At 41.1% G+C, this 23,052-nt stretch overlaps 1 protein-coding gene and 1 long non-coding RNA gene across 17 annotated transcripts in view; one reads left to right on the forward strand and one right to left on the reverse strand.

The window, feature by feature from the left end:
• Positions 1 to 7,786, forward strand: part of LOC121889020 — a 61,204-nt gene extending 53,418 nt beyond the window's left edge. The window contains exon 3 of the long non-coding RNA XR_006093417.1: positions 7,773 to 7,786. This is a non-coding gene — a long non-coding RNA (uncharacterized LOC121889020). The remainder of the gene's footprint in view (positions 1 to 7,772) is intronic.
• Positions 1 to 23,052, reverse strand: part of LOC121889010 (receptor-type tyrosine-protein phosphatase delta) — a 369,584-nt gene that overhangs the window by 75,723 nt on the left and 270,809 nt on the right. The gene's annotated exons all lie outside the window — the stretch shown is intronic.

Genomic DNA, 23,052 nt, shown 5'->3' on the forward strand with positions numbered 1-23,052 from the left:
AGGCTAACATTTTCCAAACTATTGCAGAAAAGCAGAAGCTTTTCTATCGGTTCAGTAGCAGACATTATATTATAATCTCTAGAAAATCACCAACTGGAACAGTGGCTGCGCCCCATGCAAATGAGACACGCACCTGATAAGGTCCTCGGAATGCTCTGATTGGCCATGTGAGCGTTCTGTTAGTCCTAATTGGTCCCTCAATTCAGCACAGCAAGTCAAGTGTAAAGGCAATGACGATAAAAATTCTAAAAATGCAGGGTAGTGGAGGTGAGAGAATAGCAGAGTGGAACAGTGTTTGCTTTGTGTGGACATGGCATGGATGTTCCCATCTACTGCGGTGGTTTAGCGACACTGTACAATAGCATTTGTTCAGGCTCTGAGCGCCACCACAGTGACGGGAGCTACAGTACAACCCTTTTCCTGCAATTTGATTTCTGAGAATTACAGTAAAATTATCCCCCGGTATAATTTAGGTTTTGTCAATTCTCTATTTACTTTCAATTCCCAGAACTGGGCTCTGTTTTTCCTTTTTTTTAAACATTTTTTTCAGTACAATCAGTTCCTGTTCATGAGCTGACGTTTCTATTACAACCGCCAGCAAATCAAAAAACACATACAAGTGATTAGTAATCAAAGGAACCCGTCTCTCCCTGATGAGATTTTGATTGTGAGATTTAAATTCCAGCTTTATCATGATGATCAAGGCTCTTATAATTTCAATAGCAATAATGTCATAGCGCTAAGTCAGACCCCCCCTAGCATTTCCCTCTGAAGCTTGAGTGCCAGCTTCAGTGGGAGGTGTAGCTCCATCTGTCCCCCTGTGGAGCAACTGTTTGCCTTTTATCAATCACTTCAGCAGGCCATTAGGGGCCAAACAGCTGCAGTAATGCCAGCCATCTGAATCGCCTCATCTGTGTGTGTGAGAATGTGTGATTGTGCTTGTTCGCGTGCCTGTGTGCAGACTGATTTCCCCTCCCAGATTGTACTGCCCAGCAGCAGCAGCAGCGGCAGCAGCAGCATCAGCACTGTGAGTGAGGGACAAATTAACCTGCAGGATTTGTGGAGAGGTGACATAAGATATGTGGTCAGCAATCAAAAGGGTGAACAGATAAACAGGCAAGCAGCTGGGCTTCCACTGGGCAAATGAGTCTGGGAAATCACCTGATCACCTCATGCCAGACCCCCACACATACACTCCTTAGAATTTCTCTCTTATTCATTGGCTGACAGATCTGACAGGTGGGCAGCAGACTTGACACTGTGTAATCTGTATGCGGCAAAAAGCGCCATTATATCTGCATTTGCACCTTATCTCATTGACTTGGCTGGGGTGTGGTGCACATTGGCACCCAGCCAAGAGGGTGCTGATGGGTAATTCATATGCTATTGGGGCTGTTTTCGCTCCGGGGCCATCCATTACGGCTCGGTGCGTCTCCCTACGCCGGCTGTGATAGACTGCTACGACATGTACGGGAGATCAGCACTGGAGGTGAGGGGAAGAGGGTGGGGGAGAGTCATCGCACAATGGGGAGTGATTGAGGCGTGACATAGAGGTAATGGTGTTTTCAGACATGGCCGCTGATATCACCATCATACCCCCATTTTAGGTCTGCCGCTGGCAAACATCCATTTTGGTCGACTCGTCGTATGGCTTCAGGTAGACAGAGGCTGATTGAAACCTCAGTTTTCTCAAACAATGCCACGACTAGCACCTTGACAGCAACTAAAAAAATACGGTCTATGAACAAACATTGTGCAAACTCATGCACCACAAAGAAACCAGAGCTCTGATTTTCAGTTCATCATTTTGGATATTTACAGAAGCCATTATGACGCAAAAGCGTCTCTCATAAGGAGGTTTGCCTGTAATCATGTTAATTTTAATAGAAAATATTTTAATTAAAATGGGATAGCATTGGCCATAGTGTGTGGACTTTGTTTTGCCTTTAATCATATAAAAATGAATCTGAATTGTGTGAACCGCCATCCAGTAAAAGCTTCTGTTACCTCTGCTGCATATTCACATCTCCTTTGAGAGGTAACCATAATCTACATGAATTAATACAGCAGCTAGGCATGAATTAATACTGCAGCTAGGCACCTGTTAATCCAGTGCTAAGCTGTCGCCAGCAAACAAATGAGAAGTGTAAAGCCTGTCACAAGTTAAAAGGTTAGTGACGTGGACCTCTCCCTGTTCTCCTGGAGGTCATTATGTAACCTTGTTCACATTTGCTGCTACTGGAAAGGAAGAAGCATCCCCCCTGCTCTGCTTTTCATGTTAATAATTTGGTGGCTGACTGAAAGCTTTCACTGTTCTTAAGAAAAGTCATGACCTCAGGACAGAGGGGGCAGACTGTTTCATGGCTGGGGGTATATATTTTTTAATGGATAGACATAAATGGAAATTGGAAGCCTTTCACAATGTGGGCGCTCCAAATATAGAACCTTAACAGGAAATGTATTATTATTGCTGTTACTGTCTGCTATCCTTCTTATAAATTGTTACCCCTTTTGAGGTCTTCAAACTAGTTTTTAAATAAAGTGGTCAGATTAATCAATCAGGTCCTTCTGGGTGATTATCCTAAAATGCTGTTACCACATTTTGCCAGTCACTTTGCACTTGGTCCTTTCTCCCCCAGATCTAAGGCTAAGTGTTACTTTATTGAATCTCTCAAAAATGTCAGTGTTCAAAAGCATTGCACAGGTCTATATGATTAACCTCTTTATCATGCAGCAGTTTACTAGAATTGTTAACGTTTCAGTAGGAGTATGCATTTTGAAAACATCAGAAAGTAAAAGAGTTAAGTGTGAAATGTCTGGTAACTGTGTTTCTTGACTTGAACTGGCAAAACAAACAATATCAGACCTAGCAGGAATAGGGAAATGGCTGTTAGCAAAGAAACTTGACCTAAAATCAAAATGCCCACAACAGTTTATCATTGTTTCTCCCAGATTAACCCTAACCCTGATCCTAAAACCAAACCAAAACGGATTTCTTAACTGAAAACTAATTGGAACTCAGGAAATAAATCCTGCAACAAAAATTATGAGACACAAAACGAAATTCTATAATGACTCAGAAATTAAACAAATTCTAAAAATCTGTGTTTAGCATATATTACATATTCTGGTTCGGTATTTCTTTGATTGAACGAGCCGTGATTTGAAAGCCTCTGTTCTGAATATGGTGAACTGAGTACCTGTTGCAGGGTGAAACTATAAGTCAAGTGGACTGTGTAACTGAATATTGAGCCTAATGATATCTTGTTTTTCTATCATCGGTGCCATGCCATTGGTCCAATGGCCCATTCGAAAAATCCCGAAGACCAAAGCTCACTGCCCCGAAGGCCTGTTGCTCTGAAAATACACAATCTCCCTGATGTACAAGTGAAAATTTTAACCCTAACCATGATCTTTTCCTAACCCTAACCAAGTGGTTTTTGTTGCCTAAACCAAACCAGACCTTAAAGGGGCCATATTATACCCCGTTTGCACAAGTTAATACAGTTCCCTGGGGTCTTAATAAAAATGTGTCTGACATGCTTTTGCTTTTCTGTCCCCTGGTCCTTAGCTTTGCTTAACTTAGCTTAGTTTAGCTGGGTCCTCGCCACTGCTTGTGAGAAAAAACACAGAGGACCTCAGGAAATTTAGTGGGTGGAGACTCAGATAGAGGCATGGATGGGGTACAGTGCAAGCCAGCAACACCAAACTGACTGACTAATTTCACAGTTTCTGTGTTAGTAGGCACACCAGAGACCCAAATATATACGCTCAAGCACTGAAAAAGAGAGTTTTTCATAACATGGCCCTTTTAACCACAGTGTTGTCACTAGGGTTGGGTACCGTTCCCATTTGAACCGATACCCGTTCCGGTACCTTGAATTTGGTACAGGTACCCAACGGTACCTTTTTTTGGTATTTTACTCTCAGAGTCTGGAAAGAAGTAAGAGTATGTATTTTTGGAGCAACAAGCCCTCGGAGCAATGGACGTTTGTTTTTGGGATAACGGGTCAACATTTTTCAGACTATTGCTATTGGGTGTTGGAATAATGGGCCTTCGTACCAATGGGCAGTCCCCCAATCATCATGCCGAACTCAAAAGGATACTTGGGTTCAGAGCATCTTGCAAATCTGTACTCATTACAAGTTTGTTTGATATTGGCTTAACTCACAGCCAAACATTGCATTTAAATAGTGTTCTCAAGAGATCAGAGTCTGGGTTTCATTCATAATGGCCAAAACTTTTCAAGTCATCAGGACTCTGCCATAGACTAAAGTTTGATCTGCCAAGCCATTAAAGAGCATGAATCAAAGAGTGGAGAGAAGAACATTAATAAACCGACTTTCAGTTGGAACCTCTATTTGGCGCAGACACCAGTCCAAGACGGCTCGGTTTTCACAATTATACTGACTGACATATTCAATTTCATTTGCATGAAAGGGGCCATTTCCTCTCTGAATCTTTAACTTGCAGGGTGAGTTGGGGTTGTGGAGGGTGATAATTAATCCTAACACATTGGGTGGCAGTCTGCAAATACCCTGCTCCATTTTGGACATGCGGGTGAAAGAAAGGAGCATTTAAAGATGCCATTAACCTCATTCGACATCTTTAAGCCGCAGCATATCAGTTCTATGATATTGATGATGTGTCACAATGGCAGCAAGTGGCGCAAAGTGGACTGAAAGGGGTAGCAAATGCTGGGAGAGTGTAAAAGTGATGCATGTCATGTGTGCAGGACATTTGACTCCATATAATGCTTTAAGTATTCTAAAAGTCCATTTCAGCAATATCATTATCATAGGATTCAAATAAAGATGGGCGTAAATGTTTTTGTTGGTGATTATGAATGCAGTAGCATATGCGTGGTTTATAAAGCAACACCCTCTCTATGGATTAATTAACAGTCTATACAGTGTTCAGAAACATCTGACCCCATGCCAAAAAGAAAACAGACTATAGTAATGCAGACACACAAACACTAAAACAAATAATGCAAAAAAATATGTGGAAAAAAAGAGACAGAAGATAAACCACACATACTAATCAATGGAACAAACACAAGCATAAACCATTTTCTTGGGGCACTACGCAGCTCTCTATCTGCAGCATTATGATAAAAATTTGTCTTTTGTGATGCAGAGGAAACAAACTCCACATTGTATGTGCTCACAAAGGGTCTAGGCAGAAAGAAAGAAAAGGAATTGGAGCTTAATTAGAACTGTTGGCTGATTTGCATTGCATGCTCATCGGTAATCTTGCCTTAAATGGAAACTGAAATTCTTATTGCAATTAGTGATTACTTGAAAAGGGATATGGCCCCCGAATGATTGTTAATTACTGGATCAGGAATAGTACATTAATTCACTGCAGAGGTTTTAATGCAGTGCAATGATGGGGACCCGCTCTTCCATCAATATTGTGCTGCTTGTCACACATAATGAAGTTCATAATACAAGCCTTCTCCCACACTGCTCCCCCCTTCACAACTGCTTAAATGTGCTCTCTAAGCAAAATTCATAACAGTCATTATGTAAAACTAATTCAATAGAATATACAAGAATGCAGCTTAATGACACATTAATATTGAAACTGCATATGGATATTAGGGCTGCAGGTCCATTTTGTGATAGGGTCAGGGTCTCTTATTTGGCTCATAAGCCGCTGAGAGTCTCCCGTGAATAAATAAATGCATATCATCACTTGGAACATGGCTTCAAAGGCAGGAAAAACTACGGCACACATTATAATACACAACTCACCAGCGTATTCTCCTTGCCAAATACTCAGCCCGATGACTAAGGCTGCAAAAAAAAAATCATATTCCAATGGGACTTTCTTAACCCCAGTCAGTGTATAATTACTCATGCTCAGTGGCACTGCTATGAAAGGTCTGAGCTTCTGGCTATGGCTCTGCAGGAGTTAGGGCACTTTTGCACAGACAACAGCAACAGCTTCAAAAAGAATGGCTAATGCTCTTGTCCCATATTCAGTGCACTGACAGATTCTCTGACAAGATGCGAGAAAAAGGCACCAGAGGTGCACAAGTACAACCCATCATCCACATGTGCATGCATGCACAGACACTCACTCTCATGGGTGTAAGAATGTTCTCACTGGATGGAGGGAACATTGTAAATGGGAAAATGACATTAATAATTGGGGGGCGGTGTAGGACAATAGACAATTCTGGAAGGTTCCATTAAATAAATATAAATGGTTATTTATGGAACAGTGCTGAGCTTCTTTGCCTGTGTTTCATGGGATGAGATGGAAACTGAAAGGCTCCCATATTCAATTATTATTGTAGATTCATAAAGGCAAAAACCTTTCAGTTCTGCAATGACAGCTACATCGGCTATGTAGTCTCTTCAGTGGTATATTACAATGTTTGTAGAGGAAAACTTGTACCCTCTCTTTTCCTGTCTCTGTCTCTCTACCACACACACAAGCTACTGCCATCTCCCACAGGACACATTAGTGAGGTAGAGGGATCCAGTTTGTCACTTAATAAAACGGCCCACTCAAACAGATGGCTTTGTTCAAACGGCCCCCAACGCTTTAAAAGCTGGAACTGAATCGCTGCTGTGGCAAATCAGACACATGAAAGCCCACCTCCCTTTGCGGTGGAAACCAAACAGAAGGAAACATATAAATATTGAATTGCGCCACTGTCACTGCGAGACCAAAAAAAGAAGACTGAAGGAGAAGGGAGGTGGAAAACACTAGACTCTCCTGTCGGAAATTCTGAACATCTGGGCTGAGGTTGTCAGACGCCGATGCAAAATAATACAGAGGCTTCACTTTCAATAAGACTTCATTTTCATCTCCTCTCATTCATTACTTGTTCATTTGTGTATGAATACACAAATCTGCGGCCAATTCGTGTGTGACCATTTGAGGAAAAAACAGCCGAGCAAGAAGTATGAATTTGGATTTGTTTGTCTTATTTGTTTTTCCTCCAACGTCTGGAAAAAAGAGAGAACATAGATAAGTAATTCTAATTGTGCAGGCTTACTCTGTTTGGTAGTCAGTGCAGTCTATTTGCAAAAAGTTAATTATCTGATAGGATAGGCAGTGGCAGCCACTAACACAGAAAGGCATTTGTTCATTCTGTTATCCACTAGGCAATGGAACGATTCATTAAATGGCAGTGCTGCAGCAAAATGACCAGTAGTTATCATGCTGTGGCTGCACAGACTTGAAAAGATGTTAAAAATGGCAAAGGTGATAAACATTCTTTGGCCATGTCAGCTTACTGCCAATGTAATGACATGCAGATAGAAAGAGAACAAGACTGTGTCTGATTCTGATACCTCAACCACACATGTAATATACATTTTGTTTGAGATGGAAAAGAAATATCACCGTAACAGCAAGTGCAGATGACAATCTGCAAAACTGCTGGCTTTCCTCTACATGTAGCAAAAATCGCTAGATGTGGATGGGAAAAGTGGAATGGAAAATCCAATAAGCAAAATATTTGACTGTCTCTATTCAAGAAGGAATTACACTATTCTTGGGTCTGTCCTATTTCTTTATAGCATAAACTTCGCATAATTGTCTCTGCCCTCAACCACTGAGCGGAAAAGCTTGCCTCATATTTGTCTCCATAGGAGCAGAGATGGATTATGTAGCAAATCATTCCAGGGATTCGACATTGTATATTTAAACAAACTCTAATTTTATGGATAAGTAGTGCCAAGCCATTTCCGATGGATGCTAGTTGTCAGGCCATAAGAAGTGACACATTCCCTGCACTGTGTTTTCTCAGGCGCTTACAGGCAGACTAGCTCATGCTCCAGCAATCCTGCTAGATGACAACTGGCTTCCTTTCAGCAGCTCAGATATCCTGCAAATGTTCCTCAGTTCAGCAAACCAGGTACCAACTCAACCAAGCTTTTTGGAAGAAAACATATGTGCCATTAATTCAAATTTTCCATATTCATTGTATAACCAACCATTACGTTCTCCCAGTTTTCACATTGTATGGTCAGCAAATATTTCACTAGTCTTTAGGGCAAAAAAAAAACAAATTAAAAAAAGAAATCATGAAATAACAATTGAAAATCTATCTTCTAAGAAACCTGAAAAGAGCAGTCACCTTCTCTGCACATCGTTCTCTGTAACCACCCATAGTCATGGCTATCCTCAAACCAAAAACCTATTACTGGGACAAAGAATATGCAGGGAAGTACCGCAGTCACTCAAGGCCCAAAGTGACCTTTCACAGGCCACTAATTATACGCAGCATTGAAGGAAAAGGAAAAAATGGTAGTAATTCAAATATGGGTAAAAATCCCCTTCTGCTCTTTGCCAACAATGAGTGCATTGTATGAGAATGCAGTAACATCAAAACATTATGAAAACGGGCATACATGAACCAAATAGTACTGTCATTGACAACTATAAAAGATGCGAGCAGTAGAAAATTACATTAACTGTGAAACAATATTGATACTGTTTTGATATTTTACCCGCATTAGAGCTGCTAGCTTTAAACAGATACTGATACAGCACATTAGCTTCATTTCTTAATCGCAGCAGGCATATATGCTTACAATGCTGTCACTTAACAATTTATTTTGTCAACTGTGTGACTCTTGAGCTTTAATAAAATCAAATTAACCAAAGTTTCATAAAAGCATTAATTACCAAGAATTAAATTACTTTTTGAGATCAAAATATTGCCTTTAAGCTGCTACATTTGATATATGTCAAAATGCCACATAATTGTATCAATTAATTGAATTTAAATGATTATTCTTTTATTGTTACTCTTTTCATTACTTTTTAATTAGTTTATTTTGCATTAAATGAGTGACATGCAATAGTGTGGGATAACATATTAGCTGTGCATTAGTGGGTTGTTTTTGTCAGCTACACATTAGTAATACATCTGCAACTAAACAGCACGCCATAAATCTAAGCTGAGGTCTTTGAATTCCTAATTGTGAACCCCTGAAGAAAACAGTTCAGCTTGTGTGTGTGGCTACAGTACGTCTTTGAAGAGCCACAGATGGGAAACAAATGAGGTCGGGTGGTATCAGGGTCAGACTGGCGGATGAGGGTTTTCACTTGGAAGCAAACTGAGCAATGTCACCCCAGGAGCAAAAAACAACAACCCTCAGGGGACATAATTAAAATAATCCAGTGAAATTAAGTGTTCCAGATCACTTCTAAAGGGCTCCTTCTTGATGTGTGTGGATGTGGGAATGAGTCATCAAGAGAAGAGTGCGTGCATATGTGTATATGTTTACAGTGTGTGGGTGTTACTCCAATTATGCTACATGTTAAAGGTGTATTCACATTCCATGTATTCATCAACCTTTTAGAAAAGGAAATGTACCATAGTATCACAAAGCTGGTTCCAAAACATTTGACTTTTTTTGAAAACAGCCTGAATGTCCCATTGAAATCCTGCTTTTGTGTGGTGATTAGCCAAAATGCTGTTGCTTTAACCTTGGAAATATTTGCGTCACATTGGCGGTGATTAAATTGAACATGATTGGGGTAGGCAAACGCACCACTTTGGTGCAGTTCAGACTGGAAATATGTCAAAACAAGCTCAGAGAAGCACAGATGAGTATTTGAAAAGAGAACCCAAACAAAAGGGAGCTAAATACTCAGCGGAACTGCAGATGAGAATGAGAATCTTACAGTAGTTGTGATGAAATGTTTTTATCAAGTGCTTCCCAGAGTTCATTTACTGTATAACTATATATTTCCAACTGCGTTTTGATGACCAATTTCATGGAATATTGTGTCATGTTTTCTCCGAGGCTCAGCGAAAAAAAAGGGTTGATTTGGAAAGACAAGGAGCCTCCTTAGGGAACAAGACTGTTGGGGACCGGAGATGTGGCCTTTGGACTGATGGAGTTGGTTACGCTTCTCTTCTTAGTCCTTTTCACCCTTCGCCAAACTGAGCCTCAGTTGACATAGCGAGAGGGTACACAATGGCGCCGGCCTCAAGTGCAAATGTTTGCCAGCAGTAATGGGCTCTAGTCCACTGGGCAAGTGAATGTGTGTGGTTTTTTTTATGTATGTTTTAAGTATATGTACATAGGCATGTGAATAGAAATATTGTACGGACAATATATTTAATTGTAGTGTAGACAATGCATTTTTGTATTTGTGACAGGAATGCAATTCCTTTTACATAGTTACCTGGATTATTCTAAAAGCACAGTTGTGATTAATGGCTTTTAATGTGGAGCAGTGAAACTGTGAAGGGAGTAAAAAGCCAGTGACATTGTCACAAAATGCCACAAGGTACTACGGTTCTCAGTAAGTAATGACTCCATCTTTTTTCTCACATAGATTAAAGGTTAAATAGTGAGCTGGCACATTGACTCTGCATGATTGTTAACTTCATGAATATTCTAGGAAATCCAGTGCACTTCAGTACATAAAGAGGACGCAAAGTGACAGTTTTTTCAACTTGAAGAGGGTCAGACGGGTGGACAGGCAGCGTGTCACAGTACTGAGCCCATAGCATTAAGTAAGTGTCCTTTTTAATGACTTGAAAAGTCTGTTATCTCGAAGATAACACATGTAGAATTCAAATACAAAAGATAGGGGTATACACTGTCCTCTCTGTCTGTGATTAACATTCAAAATGACAAACTATACCCATAAATTACCTGGAGCAGCACAACCTTCAGTCAGGAAACAATGTGGCATGTACCCTTTTTTCCCCTCTACACTTTCATCTTTAGAAAGTATGGAAATCACTTCAAAATACATCTCATTGAATCAAATGTTGGCACTAATGCAGCATTATCCACTCATTCATCCCTGTATGAGAGGCTTTCTCTTTCCATTTTTTTTCTTCTCCATTATGCATATTAATATTAGTGCATTAGTACGTTGATATTGTTACGATGTAAACTACATAAATTCTGCATGATAGTGGTACATTTAACCATTCTGAAATCTTCAGGGAATTTAATACAGAACAGAAAAATTAGCATTTAGTGACAACAAAAAAGGTCTCCAGTAATCATTAACTTACAGGGACTCTAAAACTTACGTTTGTGTAACGTACTGGTAAATAGCATAAGAAATATGTTTATTGTAGTGTTCTCCTCGGTATGTTTTTGGAGCAGATATTTTCACCCTGCAGCACGTAAGGCGAGTTTGCTGTCATTAATCATTCCACAGGTGCAGGAGCATTGTCAGAACCCATACGTCCCTTTGCCTTTTCAACCTGGGAGGAAATCGGAGTGGTAGGGAGAGGAGGAGGGAGAGGGGGGAGGCTGGGTGCCTGAACACGTCCCTAAAAAACAATTTCCCTTCCCCTTCTTCTTCTGCACTGAATTTGTCAGGAGGGGGAACCAAGTCCAGATTAATTAGATTCCATTTTGTGGTCATCTTCGTTTTTTCCTCCTTCCATGACTCTTTTCTTTTTCTTTGTCTTGCCTACAGTCCTTACAGCCATCCCGGCACCATTTATCACGTTGCCATCTCGACAGTGCCTTCCCCCTTCCTTGCTGGGAAGCCATTAGAGCATCTCTGCATTGTGGCGGCCAGATTGCATTCCGTCCCTACTCGCGACATTTATCATCTTTTGTCCTAACTTTTTATCTGCCCCTGCCCTGCGTGAAGCCCTATCTGCAATGCCCACTATAATGAAACACTGGGAGGTGAGGCTCAAGTAAATAACCTAATTAAACCTAGCAAACAGGGACAAAGGGGAAAAATGCACAAAAGGCCTTTGTGAGAATGCCAGAGGAGGAACACTCACAGATGGCAGTGAGGAAGTCGAAGCAGTGATGTGGCTCCATGCCCATACCACCTTCTCATCTCAGTATTTATAGTATTCCTAGTGGTGCTGTTGTTTGTCCGAAGATGTCCTCTTAACGTGATTTGGACCATCATGGTATGAGATTATCCATATTCTGGCAAAGCACTGATTACACATCAAGAAATGAGAATTATAAGAAAATGTTCCCGTAAAGCCAGGAAATATCTCTGTGATAAGGCCCAAAGCTTTGAGTAATGGGTCCTAAGAGAAAATCTATCCTTCCTTCTCACTCCCTTTCACTCCTTTCTAAATCTTAGGCAAAAGTCGAGCCAACTCTGATTGGTCTCATTAGGGACAAAATGAAGAATGCCAAGCGTCATAATTATCGGCGCACTGCTGCAAACAGTATTGAGTCGATACAGCAAAATGTCAGGAGGGCATTAGCGGGCAATTATTAATCCATATCAAGCTGGGGTGGACAATTTAATTATCACCTAATCAATATTTCCAGATCTTGTACAGATGTAGAGCAGTGACCGGGTGGATAGATCAGCCTTCCGAGAAGCCCTGTATAGGAAAAAAAACCAAAAAAAACAAAAGGGGCAGCTGGAAACCGTAGCAGGGCTGCAGTAAACAGGAACATGCTTCTCTCCATGCATGACAACGGGCACACTCTACAGCTCCTTTCAGTGATGGACAGCAACTCTATTGTACCTGAATATGTTGGGGGGGAACAGAAAGAACATTTCCTCTCTCCTGCAGTTCTTTGAAGATTTTCTGGGGGCACATGAGAGCATTGGATAGCCTACAAGTGTTAGTGCCACTGTGTGGCCACTTTGACTTTGATTTTTGCTCATTAACTGAGTCGAACCCAAATGTTTTTTTTCCTCTTGTTCTCATGCTGTTACCAAAAGCAACCGTCTGTGTTCATTACAGTCCAGTGCCACTCAAACTTTGTCATTTACTAGCAAAAGCTCAAAAAGCCAACGCATGGTGCAGGAGTGATGTCGAATAATGGGGCTATGAATCATAAAAAAGAATTGTGTTATTTGTGTGGCTTTTAACAATTTGCTGTTATATTCCATCCTTAATAGTAATATTGCTTACTTTCTCTTGGTACTCTTTCTGTTCTCAATGCAGCCTGAATAATTACTCTCATTGTACCTGAAACAAACTATCTCAAATAATGTCAGTCAAGCTTTTGTTCGAGGGATGAAATAAAATGAATGCTGTGTAACAGGCCCTTGTGGATTTCAAAGACGCCACACAATGAGGCATGGCAAAACAAAAGTGGCTGTCTTCCACGAGATAACAGTCATCTTGAGATAAGAATACCCTCTCATGGCTCAGTTTTGCTTTTTTGTTTGCTATTACTGTGTCTCCCATCTCCATCTCTGAATCATTATAGTCACTATGCAACCAATTGATTACTAAGTTGCCTGGACCTGGGTTATTTTCTCTGCTTATTGCCTTACTATATGTTGCAATGGATTACGATTTTTAACATAAGATTGCATTTTCACCTCACTTTTTCTTTCATAGCACACATTACAAACCTGCATTATTAGCTCAGTTTTTTTTTTCCCCTTCTAATGCTTCAGTTTACATTTTGTACTATAACAATTCCACAAGCCAAAGTGCTTCCCTTAATGCACACCAATAAAAACTCACTTAATTCATGTAGCCTAGTAGTGTTGACTCCCAGCTTTGATAGGACTTTGATGAAGTTAAATTTAATGATACTTTTTTAGATAAAAGTTGACTTTCTTCATTGTGTATGAGAAGAGAGACTCAAAATCTGATCAAAATGTGACATTCAATCCGATCTGTTTACCGTTGGCTTTCAATACCAAATTTCAGATCCTTAAAAAAGGGTTGAGATCATTTCATGAGATGTCAGGAGACTAATCATATCTGTAGGATTAAAGTTGTAGGCTTCAGGATTACTTTTTTTTGGAAATTGAGCTTTGCAAAAAATGAGTTGTGACTAAGCACTGAAGAAACATAAAATAAATCCCTGTAACCCGTATTAGCTTCCCCTTCCCCTCATTCCTATCACCTCATCTTGTTTGAATGCCTTTGAAAGTCAATCCATCCATTCTTTTAGTTAATCTCCATCTAAGCTCTTTCTCTCTCATGTTTTGCTTTCTTTTCTATCTACCTATTTCTAATCTCTCAGATTCTTGTAGTATTTTGAGATCCCATGTCAGGGGCAGTTAAGACACTGACTGTTGGTCAATCTGACCATACCTCCTTTTCTTATTTATTTTTATTTATCTTACCAAGCACTGTAGCTGTCTTCTCTGTAAATAAGGCTGTTGTATGATTTGTATGCTGTGTGCATACAGCATACTACTGAGGCAAACATCACAGCATATTGTTATTCTTAGAATAGGTCAAAGGGGATTTTCCAGACCATCTGATCAGTGATGTTCCTCGGCAGTAATGGAGAATGAAAGCATATTATTACAGGTATGCCATATTGTCCATCTCTTGGTTCCATTAGGTGTACTGTAAGTGTGTGGAGAACAGTACTTTTGTATAATTCCCAGACTATGAATATGTGTATAAACTGTCCATACGTGCACATATACTTACTGTGAGCCTGGAGAATGTGTACATATCAGATACTGTACGTGCCATATGAAAAACTTCTATTTCATTTCTTTTTTTTTAATATTATTTTTATTTTGTGCATAGAAAGGCAAGTTGCATGAATGAGATTTGAAACAAACCTATAATCAAATACAGAATGAAAGCAATTTGCAGTATCACTTGTGCCCCAACACTTAAAAACAGCATGTCATTTCATCATGTTTAACCAGGCCCTTCAGTAGCACTTTGCTACCTGCTAACTGAGTGATGTCTCCTGGGTATTCCCATTCTCCTCCCCTTGAGTTGGCATAATTTGGCCAAAGACGTAAATAAGGCTGCCCCTGTGGGAATTAATGACAAAACCACAGCTTATCCTTTCCGTGGACAACTCTCCTTGAATAATCGCAACGGGGGGGGGGGGGGGGAAGCACAGCCAATTAAATTGTGCCATGTAATGAGAGGCGACTACGGACACCTCCTGGGGGTCAGCTGAGGAAAAAAAAAAAGATCCATGTGTAAATCTGTACTCTGTTTACGAATCTGTGTGCACAGTTTACAGTCGTGTTTTCAGATTCATAATCCGTGTCCTCGAATTAGGAATCCATGCCCTCAGATTTGCAATCCATGCACTCAAACACAATTGATTGTAAAATGTGAAGTTGGTCATTTAATTTTATATTTCATTTTAAGAATATGTGGCTGAGGATATTTAATATGAAATCATCATTCTTAAAACATAGTTTTCCTCAATTAATCTTGAGCCAAATCAGCCAATAAAGCACTCCCAACGCTGTGCGTGCGTGTGAGTGAAAAGGGGGGGGGACTCCATGAACACACACACAAAATCTTAATCAGTTTGAAATGAATAACATTTTTGTAACAGGTAACGCAAAGCAGACTGGTTTCGTCTCCATAGCAACGGTGGCTGAGGATCATGGGTAATGTAGCCTTCCGCTATCCAAAACTGACAAAAATAAATAAATTTTAAAAAAAAATCTGTGGGCACGGATTCGTAATTCGAGGGCACGGATTATGAATCCGAGAGCACGGTTTATAAACCATGCACACAGATTTCTAAACCGAGAGTACAGATTTACACATGGATCTTTTTTTTTTTTTTTTTTTCCTCCTCTCAGCTGACGCCAGGGGGGCTCCGTAGGCAACAGACTGTGCGGTGTGAAATTTCTGTCTTACCCAGGCAGTGGCAGGAAGGAGGGTGTACAGTGAAAGGGGATCTCTGCGAGACTCAAAATCTTATTTGGAAGGTGTACTTAAAGAAATCCATGTAGGCATAAATCCAGACATCATCAAGTCTTTTCAACAGCCTCCCCCCCCGCACCCCCTCCCATATGTGCTCTCTTGTACTAACTATCAAACCGAGGGAGAGATTGTGAGTGGATTAAGGGATGACTGCGTAGGGATTGAGTGAGATCGAATTTGGGAGGACTAAAAGTTTATGCTGAAATATGTCAGTTTGTGTTTTTTAAAGATTCAAAGGTGCGGGGAGGAAACTGTGGTGAACAAATCCAGATATGGTTGGCAAATGACCACTCAGGATTCCACTGTCACCCTAGCTCTCTGTTGTATATGAATTATCTACACTTAACTTGAAATATCCTTCATCATGACTCAAGTGATGGAGGGGATTGTGGTAATTAATTAGTTGATGAGAGAATGATGAATGACATGAAAGACGGCACTATGGGAGTATTAACGCTAAGGGGAAACAGACTGCTCATGGATGTTATGATGGATGCTGTATAAACACCTGTACATCACTAAGTATCCAGGGACCCTTCCATAATTGGGAGTGTATGCGAGAATGTATATTCCATGTTCCACGGTGTGATGGGATGGGCACTTAGAGCGCTGTGCCATTAGAAACAAGGGCTTGGCTCAGTTTCAACTGGAAAAGCCTATGGGTCTGGCTGTGGCGTGAGAGCATTTCACTTCTCAATGGAGGCTTTCACTCTCATTTGCCATAACTAATAAACCACGCTAAAGCTGTGTGTCACAATAAATCTCTGCTTCTCAAATGGCATGACTCACTTGGTTGGTGCGGAGATGCCAAAGAGGGAGCGAGTGTAAGTCGGCGAGTGTTTGTGAACAAGTGCGCGAGTGAGTTAATGAGCGAGCGAGCGAGCAAACAAACGAGCGAGAGGGTGGAGTGACGGAAAAGAGTGACAGATGTAGTGTGTGAGAGAGTATTAGGTGAGAAAGACGTGCTCTCCGAAGATGGACTTTGAGCACTCACTCCATCACTCTGCAGAATGTAAATCAACTGTGACAGGAGGAGCTTAGGGCATAAAGATTCCCAATCGGCGTCAAGCATTGGAGAGTGCTGTAGGTAAGAAGGTGGGAATGTAAGCTTTCTGGCCGGGACAGAGAGATTGCCCCGAGGCGGTCCATGGAGATGAATGGTTTAGACCATTAACCCCACCGCAGAATCTCAACATACCCCACAGGCACACAAATGTGCTGCGCCTAGATCAGTGCAATGTGTCGCACTCATAGGACCCCTGGAGTGAGACCAAAGCTCCGGCCTCGGGCCAGGTGTTACCCACACAAGCACACATACATACGCGCACATACACACACATGCACACACACGTGGATGCATGCATAAGTGTGAATTCTGAAGCCAACGATTCAAAAATGCTTTTATATCCATACTGTAATGTACTATAAAAAAGCATATTTCCTTCTTCCTAACACACACATCAGGGAAGTAGGATTTTGCTCCCAAAAACGAAGTGATGCATTCAACAATATCCAGTTGGCTCTTATATTTTCAAGAGGATAATTACTTAATAGAATGACACTCCTGGCATGATGCAGGCTGTCATACTGTACATCTACCGTACCTCTTGGCTCCCTTTACTTTTAAGTTTACCTGTTTCACTTATGGTATACAGAATACAGATTGGCTCTTGGACTTGTATCTTTTGTGAGTACCATGTACTTAAGCACTTTCTTCATACATATATCATAGAATAAATTGTCATATAATGCAGGTGTGGTGAAAGCATGACTTCTCCTACTATACCTTCACGGCTTAATAATCGATTTGCACTAGTATAGCAGGCCCAAGATTACAATTTCAATGATAATTAACACTATGGTTTTCAAATGTATATCTTAATTTCAGTCTAAAGTCAGGAGATAAATGGGCTACCACTGGAAGACTGCACTTATGCAAATAAGACAGAGAGTCTCCACCACTTGCAGAATATTTTGGACCAGGTGCATAAACATGGTTGCCGTTGACTTTTACCATGATTTCTACCGGTTGATGAATATACATTTTATTATTGTAACAAACCAAACCTCTGAGTTTCTAGCCTATTTTTAATATGACTTCCCAGCCTTAGATTACTTTGTAGATGATATGTACTTTAGCTCTCCATTGTTCAGGCTGCACACTGCTGTAAAACATCATCTGTGCAGGCAACGCTGATGTATTTCAGACTTGACTGGTCCAGTAATCCTGTTGCTGCAGTTACAGGCTCAATCCATTAATTGCACTGTCACTGTGGCAATGTCACGAAACACCTGCATTGTTATACAGTTCGCTGGCATGCCATATGAAAGGTGATCAGATTTAGTACATATGCCAGCAAGGCCAGAATCATGCCAAGTGTAAGCCCAGCAGATGCAAAACAGCTGGCATTGAGCTCAGCTCACCGGCTGATCCCAGCTTCAAAGGCGTGCTACAAGGTACCCTTTGTGTGATAGTGTGTGTGTGTGTGAGAGAGAGAGAGACAGAGAGAATGAGACTGTGTAAGTACAGAAATCTAGTCTGATGTACTGCATTAAAATGGTCCTCCATTGTTTTTGACACCTGAAATGCTCAAAGGACAAATAAGGAGGTGCCCATTGGAATCCATATAATTTCACAGTATGGTAGACTCATACTTTCATGTGGAGGTATTCAAATATATGGATTTGGGGACTTTGTTGATTGCCACTCCAATGGATTTACAACATAGATTACAGTGCTTTTGTACTGTCAATATTTCCCACCCTGAGACTTGAATGGTACAGCATGGTTAAATTGCATCACCATTTTCAAGTCAATGTGTCTTGGAGACATAAGTGCACTTAGATATAGCATTAGTGGCTGGGGGCAAGCCTTTAATTACCTGCATCTGGGCCTTTACGACATCTCTATATTGTATGTGATTATCTGCTTTTCTTGAGAGTGGGAGGGTCAGGAGTGTGGTGAAAATTGCTTGGCTTTTGTGTGATTCTGTGGTCTAAGTGCGAAGCGAAATGATTGCAATCCATAGATGAGGCTAATGGCCTTAAATAATACTCTTGGGCGTAGTTGTCAGATAAATCGGCATTCATGGAGTTAATGATGGGCCTGATACAACCTTTAAACATAATTGCACAGCATATTGTTGACAAGGAGTTGGTACAGGCATTTTCAGCCAAAGAAAATGATAATGACTTCTTACTCATTTACTTCAACCTGCGAGCAAGAAGCATCTTGCATGGCACTGATAACATTGTTTTATCTCAGATTGCCAGTCTTGTCACAAGGTCTTCATCCAAACAACTAGATGGTAATTAAGTGCTGGCACTCTCTGCCGAAGGTGTTTTCAACACATTTATTTGAAGTGTGAACATGACACATACTCTCTCTCTCCTCTTGTAGATGTTGATGCTGCTTTTAAAAGATGTACTGTACTAAGACACATTTTGAAATGAGCGAGTGGAGCCAACAATGAGATTTCCACTTGAGCAGTGTCCGGCAGAATGATGAATGAGGTGGTAGACTAAGGGAATTACAGTGATTTAAAGTTGGATCACAACCGCTATGAGTTCTGTTCTCCTCTCGCTTTTGAAGTCATAAACATGTAAGCTGTGTTTGTGTGTGCGTGTGTGTGTTTATTTGTGTGTCTAATTCAATGCGTACTAGGCGGTGTGTGGGGGGTTGAATGTAGGCTGCCGCTCTTAAGAGTACATACTGTGCGTTCCTACATGTGTGTGTTTGCATGCTTTGTATGTTAGCACTGTGTGGGTATGAGTGTAGAAGGGAATGGAATAGACTCAATTTAAATCAAATTAGCATGCAGGCAAATTAAGCAGAGGGATTTAATTTGAGCTGTTGTAAAAATGCTAATTTCAGTACAGCCCGGAAGCTCATATGCAAATACAACACTATTTTACAATAATTCATATTAGGCCAGGCATGCATAAAACACACATATTACAGCCCAATGTCATCTGGGGAATAGAGTATCATTAGCTCTCGGACTTGCTACAAGGTGATCCTGTTCAGAGGGTGTGCGTGCATGTGTGTGCGCACATATACATGTGTTAAGGACTTCTCCATTCATCTGTATGTGTTGATATCGTAGTTGCCTTATTTTCATTTTTCATTTTGAACAATATTCTCATGTTCGTAAGAATGGTAATGTGTCTTTTTGTGTGTGTGTGAATGCCAAAGTGCTGGATTTTTCTTTTTTTTTCTTTTTGTACATACACTAACCGACTTGGAAACACTACTACAAATTGTAGTCATGATCATTCACATTCCACCCATGAAATACTATAACTGACTGTGATACTGGCAGATGTTGTTGGAATGTTGCTGCAGTAATCGGAACCAAATGACTCCTGATAGAGCAGTAGACACTCTTGGATCATAAATGTGTAACTTGCTTCTACATATCTTGCAGCGAACATATGGGATCCAGTATTTTAACAGACGAGAGCCCACCTTTAACTCAGTGTAAGAGGAAAAAAAAAAAAAGCAAGCATGAAAACAAGAGCATCTTTATATGTTGTTGATGCATTAAATGTAAGTATGTAGGTTGCCCTCATCTGTTTTTTTCACAGTATAATGACTCGAAAGATGTGCTGCATCAATATGAGGATTTGTCCCATGATTGCTAGCTCAAAAGGAGAGCACATACATTAGATGCCAGTGAATGTTGTGTATGCTTGTGTGTACAGACCCGCCTGTAAATAAGCATATGTGAGAGAGATGCGGTTTGGGTGTTAACATCTTAATGTTTAGAGAGGCTGGAGGAGCCTGTCAATAACAATTGAAGCATTAAAGAGAAGCATGCTGGCTCGCTGGGACTCACCATGCCATCCATGAGCAATGAGAGGAATCAATTAAAACACTTTTAAGCCTTGGGTTTGACATGGTCCAACACTGCATGTGGTTTGGTCGGGCAAGAAAGAGTGTGGGTGTTTGTAAGCCAGTTTTCCCTACAGATGTAGCTCAGCATATTTTCATGTCACATATTTTTCAAATACAGCATTTTTGATATGCTTTTTCAAAGAGAGAAAAACTAGAAATACCGCCTCGCAGTTGTATGCCTCTGCCAAACCAGTCAAGTTGCCGTTTGTAGTGAAGACTTTGAAGGAATTTAATAAAATATATTAAGTGTATTTTCCTTGTATGTGTTCACATGCTTGGCTAATAAAGCTGATTCTGACAGGACACAAAGTTGTAGCCATGACAGTAGACGGTGCTTCAGATATGGATGTTGCTGCAAAGAAGTTCTAAAACACAGATGCTTCACACACATCTTCAACCCGGCAGCACAGAAGATCTGTACAATCACCACAGTTTCAAGGCGGGCACCCAAGATTATTGTCACCAATTCAGTATCTGACCAAATGTGAAATATGGTCACAAGGTCCCTTTGACCTTTTGGATATAAAATGTCATCACTTTTATGTTATCACATTTTATCCTGTTGGACATTTGTGTGAAACTTTATCATAATTAGTGTATGAACTCTTGACTTATGGCCAAAAACAGGTTTTGTGAGGTCACAGTGACCTTAACCTTTGACCACCAAATTGTAATCACTTCATCCTTGAGTCCAAGTGGACCTTTGTGCCAGATGTAATGAAATTCCCTCCAGGTGCTCCTGAGGTATTGCATTCATGAGAGAATGGGACAGACTTGAGGTTCACAGTGATCTTTAACCTTTGACCACCAAAATCTAACTGGTTCATCCTTGAGTCCAAGTGGACGTTCGTGCCAAATTTGAAGAAATTCCATCCATTGCAGTGTAGTTGCTACTGGTTGTACAGGTCAATCAGTATAGCTTAATGTAGAGTAGTTTAGTAGCTCAATCAGAAAATGAAGCCTGAGGGAAACTTTTTAGTCACACACATTGTGATACATTCTTACTTCTAACACCAGGTTTGTTTTTGCTTAATGTCAGTGCTGGGCTCATGAACTCTATCAAGTTAATGAACAGCCAAGTTATTTAGTCCCTGAGCCCACACCAAAGTTTTCATGGGTTTCATCCCTGCCCAGGTGGAGATGTTAAATGCTTCCAGCGCTCCTCTCATCCTCCGACACTTCTTTTTTGCATTACTGTTAAGCAAAACACACAGAGGAATTGTTTGTTGCCTCCCTGCTCTTCCTTTCTCTCGCTCTGTCCCCTTGGCTCACCAGGGACAATTATGCCCCTCTTTCAAGCTATTGCCAAGCCCAATTTGCCACACAAATTAAATGGGCCGCATTTGAAGAGCGAGGGGAACGGGTGAAGGAGAAAACGAGAGAGAGAGAGCAACAAAGAGAGAAGGCCAAAGACAAACCAATGACAGAGTGAAAACAAACCAACAGACCAAACAGAGAAACACAGCTACACAATCCTCTAAGATATTTTTTTTGAAACTGTCTTGTTCCTCCTCCCAGCTACATACAGGTCTCACATGGAAACATTTGTAGAAGGAACAAATTTCACATTACCACATTAACAGTGGTGTGTGTTTATTAGGGGGGCCTGATTGGCATTTTTCTTGAGAGGGGGCTGCAGTGTCCACTGTGTGGGGTGGTGAGTAGGACTGGCTCGGAGGATTGTGCCATCTGTTGAGCAGGCCGACTCAGCCATTTTCTGCTCTTGCGTATCTCATATCCTCCACCGTGTCCACAGCCGGAGGCTAGCTCACACCCAAATAGATCCAGAGCACCAACAGAGGGCAGCTTTCCCTTCGGAAATGCAGCCGGATTTTTGGTGCTGAGGGTAAGTCTGGAGCGGAGTAAATTGAGTGGAGGTCCATAGATGGGGAGAGAGCCCCCGGAGTGTCTGGGCTAGTTATGCATATGCAGCCGCACGGCAGAGGAAATTAAGGAGCTTCTGAGTCGCTGGAAGGGGCTATTGCACTGCTTCCAAACAGCAAGGGGAGATAGTAGGGAAAAGACAAAGACGCAGGCAGAAAAACAGTAGCCCATATGAGAAATGAGGAGCAAATTGGCAAGAGAGTGATTAGGAAGAAAAACAATAGAGGGGAGTGGGGAAGGGGAGGAACAAAATAGTGTAAGTGGGAGATCACACAACAAGAGCAGAATAGAGAAAATGTGAATCCAAGGGTTAATGTGTGCAGCCTGAGGTGGTTCTGGTACCTCAGTTGCAGACACACACCTCATCTCCATGACCTCCCTGACTTCCACACACCCCTTCAGTCATTAACAGCCAGCCATTGTGACTACCTCATGATAAGTTTGTTTTGGCTTTGAAATGATGACCCAGCACAGCTGTCTAAGTAGGGTATGGGGTAGCAGCAGCTGTTAACAGCCAGACAGCTAAAGGAAGGAAATAAATCGGGGGTTTTGGGGGGGGGGGGGGGGTGAGCACAGAGGCGTCAAGATTTGGGGGCTGTTGACTGCACTTGTGCAGGTCTGTTACATTTGCGCTCAAATGCAACTGTGGAATGTCTGGACACGCGAGAGTGG

This window comes from Thunnus maccoyii, chromosome 22, assembly GCF_910596095.1.
Source record: "Thunnus maccoyii chromosome 22, fThuMac1.1, whole genome shotgun sequence".
In the NCBI taxonomy this organism is placed as follows: domain Eukaryota; kingdom Metazoa; phylum Chordata; class Actinopteri; order Scombriformes; family Scombridae; genus Thunnus; species Thunnus maccoyii.